Source organism: Fringilla coelebs, assembly GCF_963513975.1.
Source record: "Fringilla coelebs genome assembly, chromosome: 1".
Taxonomy (NCBI): Eukaryota; Metazoa; Chordata; class Aves; order Passeriformes; family Fringillidae; genus Fringilla; species Fringilla coelebs.
Window position 1 is genome coordinate 117,323,212 of NC_140028.1, and position 20,468 is coordinate 117,343,679.

The 20,468-nt window shown below is 34.6% G+C and overlaps 1 protein-coding gene across 2 annotated transcripts in view; it reads left to right on the forward strand.

The window, feature by feature from the left end:
• The window catches only part of TBC1D5 (TBC1 domain family member 5), a 316,725-nt gene that overhangs the window by 53,686 nt on the left and 242,571 nt on the right, over nucleotides 1-20,468 (forward strand). Inside the window, exon 1 of one of the 2 annotated variants that reach the window (XM_084207647.1) lies at nucleotides 16,085-16,130. The exons of the other annotated variant lie outside the window; for it this stretch is intronic. The gene's annotated coding sequence lies outside the window, so the exon portion shown is untranslated. Of the gene's footprint in view, nucleotides 1-16,084; nucleotides 16,131-20,468 lie in introns of those variants that run through there. 2 annotated transcript variants of the gene reach the window in all.

Sequence of the window (20,468 nt, forward strand, 5' to 3'; positions counted from 1 at the left end):
ATGATGAAGATATGAATAATTGAGTAACTTTTAGTCATTGCTAGAATGGAGTAGAGTTTTCCAGCTAACAGAAGTGGTGATAAGTGTTTTTTCTGCAGATGCTGCCAAATACCAGGTTAGCATCAACAAAGAATGTAAGTGTTGCTAAGCTACAGAGTAGATTGGTGAACTGTGAACATTATTTAAATGATGTTTTCAGTTGTTGAGCTTTTTTGACCATCTCTTATCCATCTCTTCACCAGATTACATTAGCCAGATGTTTGTCCATGAGGTGGTTTTGTCCAGCTACTTCAAGGTTGTGGCAGAACAGGCATTTAGAGTGGTGCATTGGAACCCTGCTAATCCTATGCATGTGTCACTTAGCAAGTCTCAAAACAGCTGCATGTAGCTCTCGAGAAGGCGCAGAAAAAGAAATGGTACTTCAAAAATTTCACAGGCAAGGAACTGGTGGGAATTGTTCAGAGTTTTCTGCCAGAATTATGCAGATCACTCTACTTCAGTAACCAGGGCTTGTGTCACATCTTTTAAAGTAGGTGAGAGTTCATCATTAGTAGGTCCATAGCTGTTGAGATACCCAGAAGAGTGAGAGTACGTTTTTGCTTTTTACAAAGAGATAATTCAGAGATGCTGCTAAGTGCTTTCAGTCCCTTACTTGATCTGAAACTAAATATGCTTGTATTTGGCCTTTGTCAAGTAATTTCATTACTTGCTTGGGGACAGGTTGTGTGATACTGCGAAGTAAACTTCTTCTGGTTGTGTTTGCTCACTGTTAGATTGCTGAATGTTTGAAAGAGGAAGGTAAGATTCTTCGGTTACTGCACTATGTCCAGAGATATGGAAGTTCATGACTCTGCCATGAGAGTCACAGATGATGAATTATATTTGGAAATCTTTACATTGCAGCCCAGACAGACCTTCATAAAAAAACATGCTGAAGATTGAAAGCATAGGTAATTACTACTTGTGAGAATGATCTAAATAAATAGTTCCTTATTGTTGCAAAAACCTTATGTATGTGGCTGGTCTCAGTTAGGCTTTTATGTGCTCAACATTAAGAGGGACAATTCTTAGAGCAACCTTTTTGAGATCTGTGCTTCACACTCTGTCACTCTAGTTATCTGGGGACCAGGACCTATGCTGTTGGAAGGAATCCCTAGGCTTGTGGTATGCCCCCAGCCAGGGATTTGAGATGTATGTTTTGGTTATAATCCTTTACTTTCTGTAAATTACCATTTTAACTTTTGGGTGCTATTTTATTTGCTAATCTTTCAGAAAACCTGTTAACTGAGAGGGAAGCTGGCTGTTGTGATGGCCCACTATGTTCATGTGTGGAGCTGAAATGCAGTGGTCTTTTCACTGTGGTTTCATCACTGCTGGAGTTTGTGGATACCCTTGGCCCTTTCTGGTGTACGCAGCACCTTGGACACTCTTGTTGACCACTGCCTTAAAAAGCCAGTGTTCTGTCAATGGTGCTAATCAGGTTGCATTGATCTTAATTTTGCTATTTTGCTTCTATACGTAAATTTCAGCTGGTCTTTCCCATTTCTAAATGCCTCTTAAATGCCTCCATCCTGCTGCATGGTGTTGGCAATAGTTCTCTTGTGCGCTGTTTGCAGAAATGACAACAGTCAGACTAAGGACAAAGTTGTATTGTTACTCCAGATTGTTAATTTTTCTCTCTAAAGATTAAGAAGATTAAATTTCAGATGTGGACATTATTGGATAGTTTTTAAACAGTAACTAAAGGTACTAAATATAAAATTATGACTCTTGCTGTCCTCTTTGGAAGCTGGAATTTACTTCATTGCAGAACAGTATAGGCTGCTAACTGAACAGTGGCTGCAGTTATTTCTCCAATTTGCTCTTACCTTGATATTGTCATTGTTGATATTTTCAGACTTAGCAGCTTACTGTTTGACAGTAGAAATCTGGCTGATTAATGTAACTGGGAACTGGAAAAATATAAATATGCTCTTTAACCAAGATGTTCTTGATGAAAACGTGTGTAATGAGATGTGATTTTTTATGAGTCTGTATTGCTCTGGATCCACTGTGAATTTATTTGGGGGGAAAGAGATGTGAGATGTAGGCATTTGATTTCCAACTTCTTGCTTATTTGTCTGGTGCATTATTTATTTAAATGGTAAAATAGTAAATTTAATGCATGTGGCATACTTTTTTCTATCTTTAATATGTTTTTTACTGTCTTTGTATCACCTACTATTTACTGAATTATGCTTTGAAAGGGTGCTTTTCTTTTGAAAACTTGGGTTGAAGATTGGTTTTTGCTTAAATCTAGGAAAACCCCATTACACTGAATATTTGTCTGAAGAATCAGGCTTTCACTTTTTAGCCATTGGGTCTCACAGGTAATTCTGTTCTTTTGACTAAAGATGGGTCACTTCAGTGCAGTTCTTCAGCATGCTGTGTTGGGAAGATGCTTTATTTCATAACAAGAACTCTGGAAATTGGGAATTAAAAGATCAGGGCAATTTGAAATCAGTCTTGACTTTTGCTCTGTGCTATTCTCAGCCTGCTGATATTTTGAGTATTGCAGCTACTTGAACATTTGTGATTTCTAATGCTACATTCATGCAATGGGAGAGGTGATAGGAAAACATTGTGTCTGGATAGTATCTGTGATTCATATTACCATAATAATAAGAATGAGAGTTTTCATCCTGACTACAAAAATACAAGTTTATGAGTACTTAAAAAGTGTGTTTTAAAGATGTGTGAAGCACTTGCTTGTTTTCTAGACTAATAGCTGTATTTCGAAGAGAAAGAGTTTCACATTGCCCAACTTTTGAGTCTGACATTGGTGACTCTGCTAATTGTAATAGAGCTGTGGAACTGTTTCATTCCAGATGGAACTTTAATCTGGCTTCTGATTGAGCTGAGTGTCCTTGTAGAGTCTCTTAGCATCTGCTTTGGAAATGTATATAACATTATTCAAAATTTGTACCAAATTAAACCACCCTAAGGCTATAATTCAATTTTTCTTTATTGAGAAATGTATTGTCAACAACTTTATGCCATAGAGTAAAATCTGCACTTGATCTATTATTTTTTTGGCTATTAACTGGTCATTTAGATTGCTGTGATTGAATTTCGAGGGTCTTCAAATTTACCTTATCAATTGTAAGCTTACACTAAGGAGTCAACAAAGAAGGCAAATGTGGTCTCCTGTTGTTTTTTTGGTTATGGGTTTTTTTCTGTTAAAAGTCGATGAGCTTGAATTGATGCTATCTAGCATAAATGATTGGATTATATTTTTATTTATCAAACAGTAATGTTTTAATAATTCTGGATAAATTCTGTGGATAAAGTTTGAATTACCTGTTTTGGTATTTGGATTGTAAAATCAAAAAGAATGCATGAAATATGTTGAAATACACCATATCACATCGATTTAATTCTGTATCTTACTTTAGTTTCTCTTGTGTCTCTAACAGTTAGTGATTGTGACTTTTCTTATTTCTCACTTTTCTGAAATCTGCTGTATTTAATTATAGATTTTATTATAATATCTTCTTGAGCTCAGTATAGCTGCTGTTTTGAATACCAGTTACTAAAGGTGGTCAGATTAGGGAAGCAAATTGTTGCAGTTTTTCAGTTAAGACATGATTTGTGAAATAGTCCCAAACTGGTTATGAGGAGTCTCTAACGAAGTTATGAAGTGTTAGGTAGCTGTGTATGTTGATGGTAATGTTCAGTAGATATTCTTCTTATTTCGGTTTTGGGCATGAACAAAATTTAAAACCACAGAATTATGAACTGAAATAGTGGTAAGCTGACTACCAGCGTTACTGACTTTTGTTTATTCACTTTTTTCTTCTTTCATTGTTGAGTGGAAGAGCAGTATGCACTTAGATAAGGTCAGTCCAGTAAATAGGTAGAGCAGTGTGTCAAGTCCCTTTATAATCTACTTTTCCTATTACAACTGTGCTACACAACAGAAACCAAAGTTGAACTTCCTATGTACGAGTGCCATTCTCTCCACTTCCAGCAGACTGACTTGCCCAGCTTTTTGGAGAATGGGCGTCAGGGTCTACCATCAGGAGTGGAATCTGAGCCCTAGTTTACTGACATCATCCCCACTCCAGCTTCATGCAGTGTAATATGTCCCCATCATCCTCCATTAAGTTCTTGTGCAAGTCTCTATGCATTTATTTGGATTCGTGTTGAAGAAAAAACAGAAGTTATTTATTTTATATTCCAGATGCTTCTGGTATTTGATTTAAAAACAATTAAATTGCTATGAGAACAGAATTTCAACCCCAAAAAATGAGTTTGCCATTCAACTGGAGTAAAAGGAAATCACCGCTTCCCTAACATATCTTCCTTTGGACATATTATCTGCCTTGCTCCATCTTTCTTCATGCTCCATCTTTTATGCTTGAAGAAGTTTAGACAGGTTTGTGTTTCCAAGCTCTTTGTCAGTGAACAGAAGAAGTTGCACACAAGTTACTTCATGTCAGAAGCCTTTCTTCTGGAGGAAGGCAGGTACCGGGCCAGAATGGGATATCTATCTCCTGTCAGACAGACTCAAATCAGCATTAAACTGTCATGCATTTATTAGAGTGTACAGAAATGGCAAAATTTTTGTGGTTTCTTTCCTTATGCTTCAAGCATCCTCATTTATGTGTTACAAGAGACAATAGTTATGAAGTGAGAGTACACATGAGATAGAGACACAGTTGCCAAATCAATCTCTCTGGTATCTTAATGCCATCAGCTTGTACTGAAGTCTGAAAATATATGACCAAATTACTCATTAATTTCTTGAGAGTGGTTGAAGAGTAAATACCATCGTTCAGACTGTGTTTTCCAGCACGGTGTTGGAAAGATCCCAAAACTAACACAATATCAAGGAAATGGGTATCTAGGAATGCAGTAATAATATTCTGCCTTTTCTTCTACTATCTTTCTTCTAATATTTTATATTTCAGTACCTCTTGGTAATTTGCTTTTTCAAGTTTTTTTCATATCAAAAACAAGTGAGAAAAACAAAAAAAAAAAAAAACCAAACCCTTATTCATTTACTTAACCAGATTCTTCCATCCATGATGCTTACAAAATCCCATCATTGCTTTGTGACTTGACTGTTCACTTGGTGAATTTCAACCTCTGTTACTTTTTTATGTGCAGAAAATTGTTGTAATCTTGGAAATTTTACTTTGCAGGCATACATCTAGTTTTGAAAGGACTAAGTACAAATTAGGTCTTGCTTTTAGTCACAAATAAAAAGGCAATATTCTAAGGTTTTTTTAAAAGCACCCAATGACAATTTTCAATCTCCAAGGAATAAGAATTTTATCATGGTTCTTTTCATTTATTCTCATCTGATGACATGAAATTGGAGAATAAAGCATGGAGAAAAAGGGACCATAAAAAACATGGTTTGTGGGAACATGACCTACTTTCACAAAGTCACTATTTCCCTCTTCTTTCTCTTAGATGAAAATTTTTTTTTTAGGTCACACATACTGTCAAATACCTAGTATGATCCCCAGATTAGTGGTGTTGCCATTCAGCTGGTCAGCAGCTGAGATGAAGCTAATTTAACATCTATGTGATGGTTGTACCAAAAGGAGTTGCAGATTGATGTACAGTGTATTTATATTGTAGTTTGAGAATCGTTAAATTACTATTTGGCAGAGCTAAAATTATGTATAAAAGTGTGAAAAAGTAATAGGCTGTTAATTGTGAGTTTTTAGCCATTGGTTATTAGTAAGTTTAATTTATCCTCACTAAAATGAAATTAAACCACATAAATAAATATCTCGGACAAATGTAGATGTGCTTCAATTAAATTGTTAAAATCCAAAAGAAAAGGGGTTAAATAAAGTGAAAATATTTAATTCATAGATACCTGGATTTTGGTTTGACCTGTGTTTGTTAAAGGCAGATATGTTTGTCATTCTGATGAAGATGCATTTCTTCTTACCTTGCTGTTGACAGAATTTCACCTACTTTTCCCATTTATTATGATAATAGTCTACCAGATGTCATATGTCACAGCCTAGTGAAGTTGTCTCTGCCTATTACCACTCACATATAATGTGCATTCTAGGTTTTCTTTCCTTAATTTAGAAAATTTTATATGCTCTTTGACATCCCCTGTTTTATTAGTAGAAGAATAGAGGCAAACTATTTAAAATACTTGAAAGCAAGTTTAGAAAGTGCAGGCTATTTTATTCTCATTTTAAATAACATTATGTTAAGTCTTCCTTTGTCTGGATGGATAATCTGAATCTCATATAAATGATCATACATTTTAAAACTCCAGTAAATTATACTGTGCAACTTTTTTTGAAAATTGCCTGTTTCAGTGGGCAGATACATAGGTAAATCCAAATAAGAAAGGTTGAAAACACAAATTACTGTATATTATGGATACATCTAGTGATAAGAGCAACAGAAATCACATCTCTTTAGCTAAAACATGAAACTGGACAATGGTCTTTCTCAAAAGAGTTATAATATAGAGGACAGGATAATCTCTTACCTGTATGTATAGATAGGAGAGGAGTCCAAAAAAGTTTTAGCACAGATACAGCGAGCTGCCTTTTGATTGAAGATGTAGCATTGTACATCCCTGTGAGTTAAAACCGTATGGAATTCACACCACGCTTGTGATGATGGGAACCTCATGTTGCAGAAGAAGTAGAGCTACCTGTGAAAGCACAGCCAGACTGGGGAACTAGCACTTTTCAATTGTATTGGAAAATTTTACTTCCGTACAGAGCTTTGTGCTGAAAAGTGTGTATTTTCTACAAGTTTGAGCTGTGTTCATTTTGCATTATGGATCACACTGACTTTTCATTCTTATGTTTTGTTTTTATGTTTGGGTGCTTTTTTCCTGTTAAAAAAAGGTAAAAGTGCCCCCTAGATTTATGGATTTTGTGCTTGCATGCTAGAACCTACAGGATTCCATTTAAGATATTCTTTTTCTTTCAAAGTCAATATTCAGAAGTTTAAGGGCTTTTTTTTTTTTGTCCAGAGCAACAAGAACATGCAACAATCAACAATATAATGTAGTTTGTTTTTTTACATTTTACTGTGGAATTGTTGATACATAAGGGGAACTGTTGCACAAAAATGCTTTTGTTCTTCTACAGTAACATTTTATATGAAAGAATGAGTTCTTCTCTGTACATTCCTGAAGGGATCATTTCAGTCCTTAAAGCTGCATTATGTAATGTAATATAGATGAATATGACAAAAGTCAACATAGGAAACTTTTGCTTGAGGTAGGAGAAATCAATATGAAGCCTGACATTTTTCTTTTATATTTGCAATATCTGTGCAACCAGAATTGACCAAGGCTCAGAATATTTGTAATTAGACCATCTTGAAAAAAAAATTAAAATAAAAAGTGGGTCACTCTCTGAAATCCATATTGTACTCCTGAAATTTCTTTCAAAATAAGTTTTAATTTCTCATTAATAAAAACCCAGTACTTAGGTTTAATTTATATGCCTTTCAAAGACTGGAATTTTTCAAGTGACTGTATTTTAATTTTAAAATTAAAGCAAAGGAATATGTTACATTTTAAGGGTTTATTTTCTGTAAAAGTCAAACAAAACTGAAACTATGTATGTTCAATAGGAATCCCTCTTTTATTGAAATTAGCATCTGTCAGTTGTCCACCTTTGTAAAATGAAAAGTGGAACAAAAAAAAAGAGGGGAGTAACTTGTATAAAATAACTGATTTCTTGGATTGTTTTCCTCTTCTCTCCTTAAACAAAATGTAGATAGCAAATCCCAGTCATGCTGCAGTCCTGTTACTCTGAGCAAAAGGCACAGAAAAAAAAATGTTCAGTCTTATGTTGAGAACATTTTTCTAAGTGAGCAAAGCCTATATTTAGAAAATATTTCTACCTTTCTATAGCAAAGGCGTCTGAAGTATTTATACCAATTTTAATAATGGGGAATCAAAAAAGGATATCTTTAGGCTAATGGAGCAAATATGGACTAGTTGATGAGCTGTCTGCACTTCAGAATTCAACACTTAGACATGATTAGAGAATGTATGCATTTTCTTCAATCTGGAAGCAGTAGCAAGTTTAATAAAGCTGAAATGACCATCAGTTTTCTCTCTTTACAGCCCATAATGCCAATGAGACAAATATACTTAAATTTCTTACAAAGGCCTAGATCTCAAATAAAAGAAGCAGTTTTTACGGCATTTTGAAATAATTCTAGTGTAAGTTTTGGTTTAAACTTGTGGTGTAGGCTTGTGGACTCTGATCTGTCTTCCAGAGCTTTTTATTTTCTTGCGGTTTTAATATGACAACACAATTTTATATGGTCAAATTTATTTTGTACTATGATCCTTGCTCAATTTTTTATCCAGATGTGTTTTACACAAACACCAGTAATACAGCCAGTGATGTCTTCCAGCATGCACAGCACTTCATTTGCTAATATCTGAATTAGTAGAATATACTTTTTAAAGTAGAATCAATAATTTCATATAAAATGAGCTTTTTTTAATTGTTCAATCCTAGTTCTTTATTTTTATTAAGAACAGCCTAATTGTTTAGTACTTGATCACTTTGTCTACAGATTATCACTTTTTGTGTTTGTAGTTTTCTACTTGTTTCTCAGCAGTAACTTCTCTTTAGCTCAAAATCTGAGGAAGTAACAAGCATACAGGTTTATTTTTATTCTTGCATTTTGTCTGTGTTTCACACATTTGTTTTCATTTTATTGGGCCAAATAGGCCAAAGAAAAAACTGTGACTTTGTATGTAAAGAGGTGAGGTTAGTTTGATTATGAATTAATATAATTTTTAAAATCAGAATTTAACTTTTATTAAAGATGCAATTTTAAAAAGTACTGTCATTGACGCTCATTCAAAAAACATATTTAATGTATTATCAAAACCATTTAATTTCCTTTAAAATAATCCCCTATCTCTGAGCACTTTTGACTGAGAATAGGTATAATTTCATGTATTGAGTAATGTTACTGATTTTAGCTGAAGTCATTCCTTTGCCTTATCAAAGTTGGCTCAGCTACAGAGAGGTGGAGGTGTGCTTCTGTGCAGTGGTGGTTTTCTCCTGAGCAGAACTCCAGTGTTACCAGTTCCTGACAGCTGCAAGCCAGCCTCTGGGCATCTTGCTAAATTTTCAAATGTAATTATACAGTAGACTTCCTTTAACAAATTCTGTGTTCCCCGCTATAATTATAACAGCTCTTGCCTCTAGCCTGTTCCTTATCTTACAACCCACCTCCATCTCTCCCACTGCTGGCTGGTGTTATCCAGTAGAGCCAATGCATCTAGAAAAGCAGAGTTTATTCTGTCTGCTCTTTCATCCATACAGAAGATATGTTTCTTCTAATCCATCATACTTATATGACATGTCCCTTAAAGCTGAAGATTGTTCTCTCATTCACAGAAGAGCTGTTAATTAGCATGCCACTTGGACTTTTCAAACCATTTTTGATTGTTTTTACAGGACAGGAGTTAAGGAATTATTAAGAGCTATCCATGAAGTGGCTGAAGAAGCCAGGACAAAGAAAGGAGGTCTTCTAAAAAAACTTTGTTTTTATGCTGTGCAGTTCAGGATATAATTTCTTTCCACTATTTGTGTGTTAAGTTTTCATGTGTTCATCCTCCTTTTAAGAACATACATGTAATGCAGTAATAAAAATAATCAGTGATGCTTTTACATGAAATGCTACATAATTTTAGCCAAAGAATGATGAAACAGGATAAGTTACCCACAGATATTCTCAATCTAATATTGGGTCATGACAAGGAGATTTAAAAACAACTATGCAGAGTAATAATCTCCAGTCCACCTGTCTCTTAGCAAGGGAAGTGATGGGTTTGCATATGGAAATCTGAAGGTAAGAAATAAATAAGAGAGAACTTACACTGTTGAAGATGTGCAGAGACACTTCTTTTCGTAATTTTCTTGCTGTAGTTGGCTGTGGTAGATTGACTGGCATTGAAGAACTGTATTGCCTGGAAGGTGACAATGGATCACTTTTCAATCTGTCCTGCAGCAGGATCAAGTACCCATTGATCAAACCTTTCCTGAGAAGCTTCAGTTAGTGTCATACCCCAGCACTCCTTGAAGTCATGCTCCCATTGACTTTCCATAGTTTGCCTACATCTTTCTATATCCAAAACTGTATAACAGAAAGAGATGGAAAAAAGTAATTTTCAGTTGTTCAATGCAGGTGCTGCCACATGTGCCCCCACTTGTGCACACACCCAACCAGATGTGCTATGTGTGCTTGCCAGTGTATTTCAGTGAGAGGTGTTTTTCAAAGATCAAAAAAAATTTACTCTTTTGATTTGTATTCTTCTCAGTTCATTGATATCCTGTGTAAAGGTTCAGTGCTGGTCCATCTTGTGTTCATATCTATGATGCGCCTTTTCTAAAGGTAGCACTTTTGATTTGTCTTTATTGTCTTCCATTTTTCAAAAGCATTTGGAAATCTTTTCTTTGTGGTACTGCTAGTTTCTACTAACATTCTATTATCTGCTGATTTTAAAAATTCTTTCATGGAGTCACTAGGATTGTTGTGAAAATACCAGATAGAAACAGATGAAACAAATGTATTCTGAGTAACATTTGTAATATATGTATATGGTTTGAGAGAGCTGTTAAAAATAATTTTTTTAGAACAATTGCTCTCTGATTTCAATAGTTTTTGTGTCCAGCTTATAATGATTACGTCTGGTCAGTATTTTGTTACGTATGGCAGCAACAATGCAGAACATACTTAAATTAATCTGAAGTTTGTATCATATCTACTGATACCTCCCATCCATGAACCTGATTAGCAGTGAAGTAATTCAGATGAGTTTGAAGGCATCAATAATTTTTTTTCCCCCTATGTTCTTTTATCTTCTTGAAATTTGTTTGTGCAATATTAGGTTCTAGAATCTTTCCAGGTTTCACTGGTAGACTGTAATTTGAAGATGGGACTTGGGCCCCCTGAGGGGGGACTGGAGAAGACTTGTTCTAAGTTTGGTTGATGGGTTTTTTTCTTTTTTACTTCTTTTGATTTCCTTTATTCTGATCTTTTAGAAATAATGAGACAACAGATGTTATGTCTTTCTCCATAATTTCAGGAAGACTTTTCAGGTTGATGTTTTTGGGGTTTTTTTTTTAATTCCTTTTGTTACTTTATTTCCTCTCCTTGTTTGTAGCACTGGCATGTGTGTCTTGTATCACTGTAGGTCTCATTGATCACTGGTACAGGACATGGATGATGACTTTTTTTCCAGTGAGACAAGCTGACAGGATATGTAGAAGAAATTTTCTTTGCTTTTGCATGTTTTGTAACTTCAGAAAGGCACAGTTAGGCTCATAATAGTAAGATTTCAAAGGTTACCATCAGAATATTGTGTTCCTTTGTCACAGCTTATCTGCTAGGTGGAATGGCAATAAACAGGTCAGCTCCAAAAAAAAAAAAGAGATCCAAAATTTTTCTTCTCTGAAATGTAAAATTAGAGGTGATTACATAGTAAAATCATCATTGTAGCCTTTTGAACTATAGGGCATTAAAGTGGGTCAGGTAGGAGATTGAGGTAGGACATGGGGGACTTTGTCCTCGGCTGTTATATCAAAACATACTATGGAAATCCTTTTATCCTGAATGACTGACTTCGGCATTGGGTACGATGGCCCATGAGTGGCCTTTTCTTGGTGTTCAATGAATTTGTGTGTGACCACTTACTCTTTTTGTATATTGAAAGATGGAGAATTTCACCCTGATATAAAGCTACAAAATTATGAGCAGTGAAAGCAGGGTGGATTTTTTTTTGGGTCTGTCATGTAAGCTGAGCCCTCTTGCCCACCAGCAGAGAATGAGAACAGAAGAATTGTTTATACCAATTGATACTGTCTCTTTAAAATTCAGTGTTTTATCTTTTACCTTTCAGTTTGCTTTATAGGTCACTTAATTTTTGTTACTTTCCTTTATTATGAGCTAAGAACAGAATGTTGCTGAATATGCTAAAATAGATGTATATTTTTTAAGGCTGGCATTTAAGCAGACAAAGAATCATGCTTAATGCTGCTGTGATAATAAATAGTACTATAATTGATTGTTGATAGAAACCCTTAAAATATGTTTTTATGGTTGAAATGTACTTTAGATAAACAGTGTTCAGTTTGCCTATTAAAATAATTCACTATGTACCATGGTTTCTTTGAGTATTAAGGAAGTAGGACTTTTCCAACAACAGTAATTGGTTGACACTGCTTGACCTTAATGCAAAGCTACAGTATTTAATGAACAAACGGAGGGAATAAAGTTTTGATAAATAAGGCAATTTTCATGAAACCTTTAGAAATATGCTTGAAGTCTTTTAGTGTTAGATTGACGGTTTCTCCTTTTGTGAAAAGAATAAGTGAATAATTTAAGGCTATATTTCATGTTTTCAGATCTTCATTCTGTCATATAAATAATAGACTGTGAAATGCAGCAGCTCTTGCATTCACAGATTTAATAGACCTGTACAAGTGAGTATCTTTCTTGGCTTCTGGCATCTTAGAATGCTCTTTTGTGTGTATGTATACCTGAGAAGCAATGCAAAAGTGGGACTCTCTTCAGTAACCAAATTCCATACTTTAAATGTGCCACATATTCTGTTTGTAAAGGAATTGTTCTTCTTAAAATATTTTCATTGCATCTTGATGTCAATGTTAGTATTTTTTTGGGTTTTAATTATGTATTATGATGGACAGATGTCAAAAAAGCAGCACATGGCTATTTGAAATTAAAGTCTAATTTAAAATTTATATACTGAAAGAGAGACAATGTGAAAAGAATTCAGATTTGAATCCATCAGCATAAGTCTTTGAAATACCATTGAATCTTGATGAGAAATTAATCAAATGTATTTACTAAAATAGTGACATATCAAGGTAATTTGTTTACTACACGTATTCTTAGTTCTGTATTTTTTTTTAAATGGAGACAGTATTGAGGGAGGAAGAACAGACAATAGTAAGATCAGACTAGTTTCTTTTGTTTGTTCCCATCCCCTTTTCCTCCTCTTGCCCTTTAGTTTAATGTCTTTTGAAAAAAGAGTGAGGTAGGGCTTACTGAGAACAAGTGGCAAAGCATTGGGATGTTTTCATGTTCTTAGTCTTCTAAGCAGAACATGGCTGTGTGACTAGTGGACCATGGGAAGCAGAAATGCTTCTTTGAAAGGTGGTATGTACTATTGTACCCATTTTGTTACCTTGAAAAAGTAGCTTCCCTAAACACTTCCATTTAGAGGTTTAAGGCAGATTACCTGTGTTTGCTTCCTGATACCTACTCCTTTAAACATTGGAGTAATTCTAGTTGTTAGGAACCTTCTACTAGCATAGGATACTGAATTCCTGCTTTCCTCCCTCATATGTGGGAATGGAGGCATTTGTTCAAGTAAGGAAATACCTTTATTTCCTTACGTTATTCATCTATTTAAGACTTTATTCATATATTGAAGATCTGTTTTCTGTAAATGATGTTCAAGAGATCTGACGGATGGTCTGCATTTGTGATGGTATTGATTTATGCAGTCCTCATGTAGGTTCCAAAAATGTCTTGCAGGTATCCTTCAAAATGAGCTGTCTACACGAGGATGCCATCACTTCTGCTAAAATACAGGCAGATTCTGTTTGTGCTTACTAATAGCTCACCTTGAAAAGTTACTTTTTCTTACTTTTCAAGAAAAAAAATTTTCTATCTTTTGTCGTGGTAATAAAAATCTTAATGTAATTTTCTAATGTGTTTTGTAAACTACTCTGGTAACTTATTAATGTCTTCATCTTTTTTCATTTTCTGAGATAATTTCTTCATATTCACAGTAAGTCCATTTTTTGATTTCGGCTGGGCCAAATGCTCAAATTTCCCATTCTGCCTAGTCTATCCAACTTGTTTGTAGCTCAGAAAACATTAGTGCAGGCATAGAGACCATTTTTCAGTCTAGTTTATTGAAAAAACTGTCAAAACTGTATGAATCACACAAAAATCTTTGTGCTGAACTGGTGTGAAATACATTGTCATCACCTGTTTTCAGAACTTACACAGAGTAATATTTTCTATTTATTTTGCTACTATTTATTTTGCTACATGAACATTATTTAAGCCATTGGGTAAGGATGTTTCTGTAGTTTCAGTAGGAATTTACAGGATTAGTGTCTTACATATATTGATTTTATTAAACCAGCCAGTCACCGTTTGGGTCCACCTGTGACTGACTTGGCTTGTGATACTCAAGCAGTGCATTTGTGATTATTCATTGTTGCTTCAGTACAAGACTGTGGTCTCACTGTAGTAAGTTCTCTACAAACATACATGTACAGAGTTTGGGTGGAAATGTAGGAAGGAGGGTATAAAAAGCAAAGGAAGGCAGTGGAAAGGCAGAACAGCAAAGGGTGCTTTGCTAGTGGCTAAATGGACACGTTTGCTAATGCTGATGATTTATTTTAGATTCTGAAATGGTTACTGTTCTTTATTTAGTCAGTGTGGCTTTTTTTGTTTAATTTGTTAACACCTATAGAAATTAGAAAGAACAGTAGTTATGACAAATGGACTATGTAATTTGAAAATTGTATTTTGTCACATGTTTTAGTCACAAAACCTAGTTGAAATCAATTGTCCAAACATTCACTTAACATATTAATAAGTAATACAGGAATACTCTAAGCCCTCTTGAATTAGATATATTACATCTTGTTACAAAATTTAATGCCAGACTTAATAACTCAAAGTATGCTCTAGAATAAAAATACATTTATGTGCTAGTATGTGGTAATTAAAATGCTAATCCAAATTACAAAAAAACCCTAAACCCACTATTCAGTTGGAACTGTTTTATATACTCAAGAGCAGACAATTACCTTTAATTTAATTTCTTTTTTAAAATTCCAATTTTTATTTTTTACAAGTGGATATACTTTTTTGTGGTATATTTCTAAATATTGCAACACTGTAGTATTACAGCTGTCAGATTTCAACATTGGTCAGATTTCAGGAGCTATTTGGGTGTTTACCTGCAAAATCAGTGTCATTTAGTCAATCAGGTCTTTTATATAAATGTGTCTAGATGGTTGTGTTCTCACATTTCCTGTTGAAAACACTGTAGAAACAGTAAAGTACCACCTTTTCAAAAAGAGAAGGTGATGTTTCAAATTTAACACTATTAGCTTTGCATATTTGTTACAGGAAGAATTATTTTAAAATATAATTTTGTCCTGCCATGAGTAGACCTATATCATCGCGCAGTTGCTGAAAAATTCTGCATAAATATATTTTGAAGAGGGTTTGTTTGAATTTTTTTTTTTTTGGTTATTTTTTGTGATTTGAGCAGTTAAAGGAGAGTTAATGAAAGATAGATGACTGATCAGTTGCTGATGTTTCATTTGTTAAATTTTTCTTAGGACCATAACCTTCAACATTTTTAGTGTGTATGTAACCAGCTGTAGTGTGCTGTTGAACCCTATACAACTCTTGTGGTCTTATCAATAATGACGGAACAACTTTCTAGAAAATAGATCTAAAATACTAAATTACAGAAATTTGTAAAACACATATTTTTAAGAAGTTCATTCACAGGAGGAGAAATTGAAGTAATGCTGAGAAATATCCGAGTCACATGTTGATAAAAATTTCAGATTGAATACTGAATCAGCCTCCATAATGTTCAAGTTGTTAGAGTTGTCTGTCATTGTTGTAATCTTAGAAATAAATAAATTAAACCACGTTAGTTTACTTTACATGTTGCTTCTATCTCTCCTGATACATGATTATGTGAAATACAGTACTTACTTGACTTGAAAATACTTAAGCTAATTTCAGTCACTTTTGGTTTTGTTATATTGAAAGGTTCAGAAGAAATGCAGAGCCTGTGTCTTGAATCCTTAACTTGAATCCTGTTAGATCAAATAAAAAACTCAAACTATTCTTAGGATTTTTTTTTCATTAAGTATATTTATTCTCCATCTGAAGGTCAATTCCAGAAGTCTGGTACCAGGACTGCCATTCCAGCTTCCTCATTGCTCCTGGTGGCTGGGGCATATCCCAATGCTATTTGCCTGTTGAATGTGTGGAGAATATCTTCCTGAAGACAGCTGTCTCCTTTGTATTTGAGCAACTGCAACTATGTGAGTTAATTTTTTTGTATTTTTTTTTAAAAAGCAAACTGACTTTGTCAGTTTTATAAATGTTAAATGTTACACATTTAGCATTTATAAAAATGTACGTGATGTGTCTCCTGCAGTTGTCCAAAAACTATTTTCTTACCATTTCTGTATCAAAAGAAGTCTTACTTTTAGAAACACTGGTTCTTTTCTCCCCATTTTGCTGCATTAAATTTTAAAAGACAAGTGAAAATAGTGACTGTAGTATTTGGTTTTAAAACTGACGTATTGCAGTCTGCTTCCCACAGAACTGGTGGAACATAGACCGTGTCAGTGGGAGCTTTTCTTTGCTTTCTCCCATAATATGCCCTAAGTCCCGACCTGAAGGGGCAATTCACTCTCTAATTTAAACCTCTCCTTAACATTAACAACATGGCAGTGTTTAGTAATGATGCAGTGTTTACTGTTAAAGACTTGCCAATTTGGCCTTAAATAGCTAGACTATATTACCTCAATTTGCCATATTCCCTCTGTTTAGTTTGGAATTACCTTGCAAATGTTAAGGTGATAGTATTGAATTGTGTAAAGGAATTATAAATTGGAAATCCTAGCAATGTGGATTTAAAGTTCTAGTGTTGGTCTATAGAAACACACTAGTTCAAGTAGTTAAAGGTCAGTAAACTCATTTTAATAGGCACTTTTTTTTTCTTTTACTGACTTCCATCAGTGCCTTTAATTAGTTATTTTTCCTTCCTATTCTCTGGATAATTTTAAACTCCTTTTTGAAATGATTTTTTAAGACGTATATGAGCTTGGTATGTAGTTTCTGTACCTTTTAAGTGTAGTTAGTTTTTTCCAGTGTTGCAATAAAGTACAGAATACTATGCAGTACATTAAAGAAATAGAGCCTATGCATCAGAACAATTTTCATGCCTCACTCAATTCTTAATGTAAATTAGTAGGAACATTGGTTATCCATTTGAGAAATTGAGTTGGTATAAAAATAAAAATGCACTTATGGTATGTGGTGCTTTGTGTATCATCTTGGGAGTGTTTTGCTGTTTATCTGTCACTTGCATTAGAAAAAGCAGTCACTGGCTGCAGGTGACATTAAAAATTAAAGGTTAACCTCAATTTCTTTACTGACCAGACGTGGGGCAGAAAGTTCTTCTGGATGTGTGCCTGGATTTTGGAACTGTCAAATAGAGTTGAGAAGTAGAGACTGGTGCTTTTGGTGGCTTAGTCTTTTTGTATGTGCATGTGTGATTATATGATTTCACCATTTCCAAGTGTTTCTTGTAGGTTATATCAAGATCATTTTCCATTGCATCCAACTTTGTGAAATTAAAAAATTACACAATAACACTATAGCAAGTAATTATAATGAAATCATTTTACTGATCTACATAATTCTAGGAATGTCTTTTTATTTTGTTGCTTAGAAAGACTAATTAAAGTAGCTGTCTTTCCTATTACTAGAGAATACGTGTCTTTCAAAAGCTAGTTAAAACTGTTCTTGAAAATTGTCTTAGAAGCTTTTGAATATTCTGATATTCAAAAAGCTTATTCTGATAAGATATTTTGAATATCTTACATTTAATGTAAGACAAGATTTATATACTCATGAATTAATCTGGGAGATCTTTCTTTAAGTTTTTGACAAACTTGGCTTCTCTCTCATAGTGCCTGCAAGGTGAACCAAGCTCAGTAGCATGAGCTTCCCTTGTCTGTCACTCCAAATGTTGGAGGCAGCATTCAGGCTACTGAAGAAGGGTTCAGGCAGCAGAGGTTTCCATGTAACCTGCCAGATATCTTTCCTCTGTTAAAGTGGTATTGTGCTTGTTCAGTGGTGGACCAGACTACAGGCAAGTCTTGATCTTTGAGATGCAACTTGAAGCTGAGGCTGCTGCTCTTACCTTCCATTTCATCTCTCAATTTTCTTAGCCGTGCAGTAAAGTAGCATGTATGTAGTGAGTAGATCTGGTGCTTCTTGTTGGCTAATGAGGGAAAATGAGAAGGGAAGAAAAATCAATTTTATTTTGTGAGTAAAATAGACTGCCAAGATGCACCATTTTTTTCTTCCTCCGTCCTCCATTTACCAAACAGTGATGTTTGGTCTGTGGCCATTTTCCCTCTTCTGTCTGTGGCTGTTTTCCCTCTTACAGCTCTTCATAGGAAAACAAGAAAATAGAACTTTCATTAAAGAAAGCAATGCATATTGCTAATTTAGAAAAGAACACTACAGTTGATGTATGTGAGGAACCCTAGTATTTCAGATGTCTAAAATCTTTTTAAAATTATATATCTATGTGCTTGCTTCATAGTAAGCTTGGCAGAGTTGTTAAAGGACTGGTATACTGTAGATTGTTCTGACTACAAATTAAATCATGTTAAGAATTCTTTGGTGGAAAAGTGATAATGCTCATGTAGTGTGCTTTACTTATTATTTCTAATTTATTAAACCTATATTTTAGACATAATTTCTCTGAAGACAAAATATTTTTAAATGCTAGTTACTGATTGTCCTGTACTTCCCACTGCTTGAAATTTTTCCAATGTTCTCTGAGATTGGTTTCACTTAATACTTCTTGGTTTCAGATATTTTTATGTTGACACAATATTGAAGCTGGTCAAACAAGTTTCACCATTGAAGTGATTTATTTATAAAGAAACTGAAATACTATATAGCTTGAAACATAGTTCCTTTGACTTAGGGAGTAGTTAAATCCCATATAATAGTTGATAATTGTTGGCTTGCAGCCTGGTTCTGAAGTCTTTGTTCTACGAACTGGGTTATGAAGCATCAAGAAAACTGAATGTTGGGTCTTTTTCAGATGAAATATTTCAGGTAATTAAATACTTCAGGAATTTATCATTTGTTTATAATTTGAAATACAGTGCTTTCTAAGAAGAAATCTTTAAGACATTTTATGTATTGTCTTACAGGCTCTAGAATAGGCATGTTATAATTTGTCAGTTAATTTAAATTTAAGTAAACTTCTCTATCTATTAGTCTAAAAAGCACTAGTGATTTGCAACTATATTACAGATGGCATCTTTTCTTAAATAGTACAATAATCTGTGTTTTGTGGAGCAAGTGAATTACCCATTTGTTACACTGTTATGCAGCTTGTAGAGGTCATCACACAGCTGTATGAACAGAACATACAAGTATTTTAAAAATCCAACACCAATTCAAGCAACCCAATTCATTGCAGTGTTTCTGTTGTTGCTGCTCCTACAACGTTGCTGGTCCATTTGCTTGTATTTAATTTATGGCTGTATTGCAGAGATGGGCTCGAGAAAGATAAACATAAGATTAGGACTTTTTCTCAGATGTAGAAAACTTGCAGGACATGCAGTTTCAAACAGTGGAAGAACAGGTCCAGGATCGAGAGTTATTTTGCAAAGCACTAAAATCAGGTTATATCAGTTCCCCTTGAGGGTACATAATATCAAGTCAAGACTGGTACTTACCATAGCTTTATTTTCTGTAGCTGTCTGATTCTCCTGGTGAGGACTAGTGGTAGTGTGTGTTATTAGCCCATTGTCTTCAGACATCCTTCTTGTTTCTCCTCTTTGTACCATGTTAGATTACTTTTTATAGCTGACAAATTTCATACTGATTCACATCCTTGTTTCCTTGTTAGCTCAAGTTTCCTGTGGCAGTGGTCTTTGTACATTGCATGTCCCTTGCCCCTGCCCCTGCCCCTGGCATGTTGTCCCATTTCCCTCCTGAGCCTCCTTTTGGGGCAACATGACTCTGAAGCCTGAGCTAGCCATAGGCAGAGCCCAGCTGATTCTGCAAGATTTTTCATTCTATTTGGTGGCTGCTTTGTAGTTCATCTTCATTTTAACCACAAAACTACCCTTGCCAGTACAAAGGAAGAACTGACTTCTGCCTTGCAGTACTTTAAAGTGGGCTTTATAACAAAAATGGACAGAGACTTTATACCAGGGTCTCTAGGGATTTAGGTCTCTGTAAGTAAAGGATGGTACATTTAGATGAAATCTAAGCAAGAAATTCTTAACAATTAGGCTGTTGAGACATGGAAATGGGTTTCCTAGGGAAATGCAGGTGCCTCATCCTTGGAAGTGTTCAGGGCCAGCTTGGATAGGACTTTGAGCAATCTCATCTAGTACATGTCCACCTCTCTGCCCATGACAAGAGGCTGAACTAGGTGTTCTTTAGAGGTCTTTTTCAACCCAAACTTGAGGAAAGCAGCTTCTTGTTTTTATTTTACCTGATTAGTATTATGTATGTCTCTTACATAGTTTCATTTTATGATGTTTATTCTGCATTTTGTTGAATTTCAAACTTTTTCAGAAATTGTAGTGGTTATAAATTGTATTGATTGAACC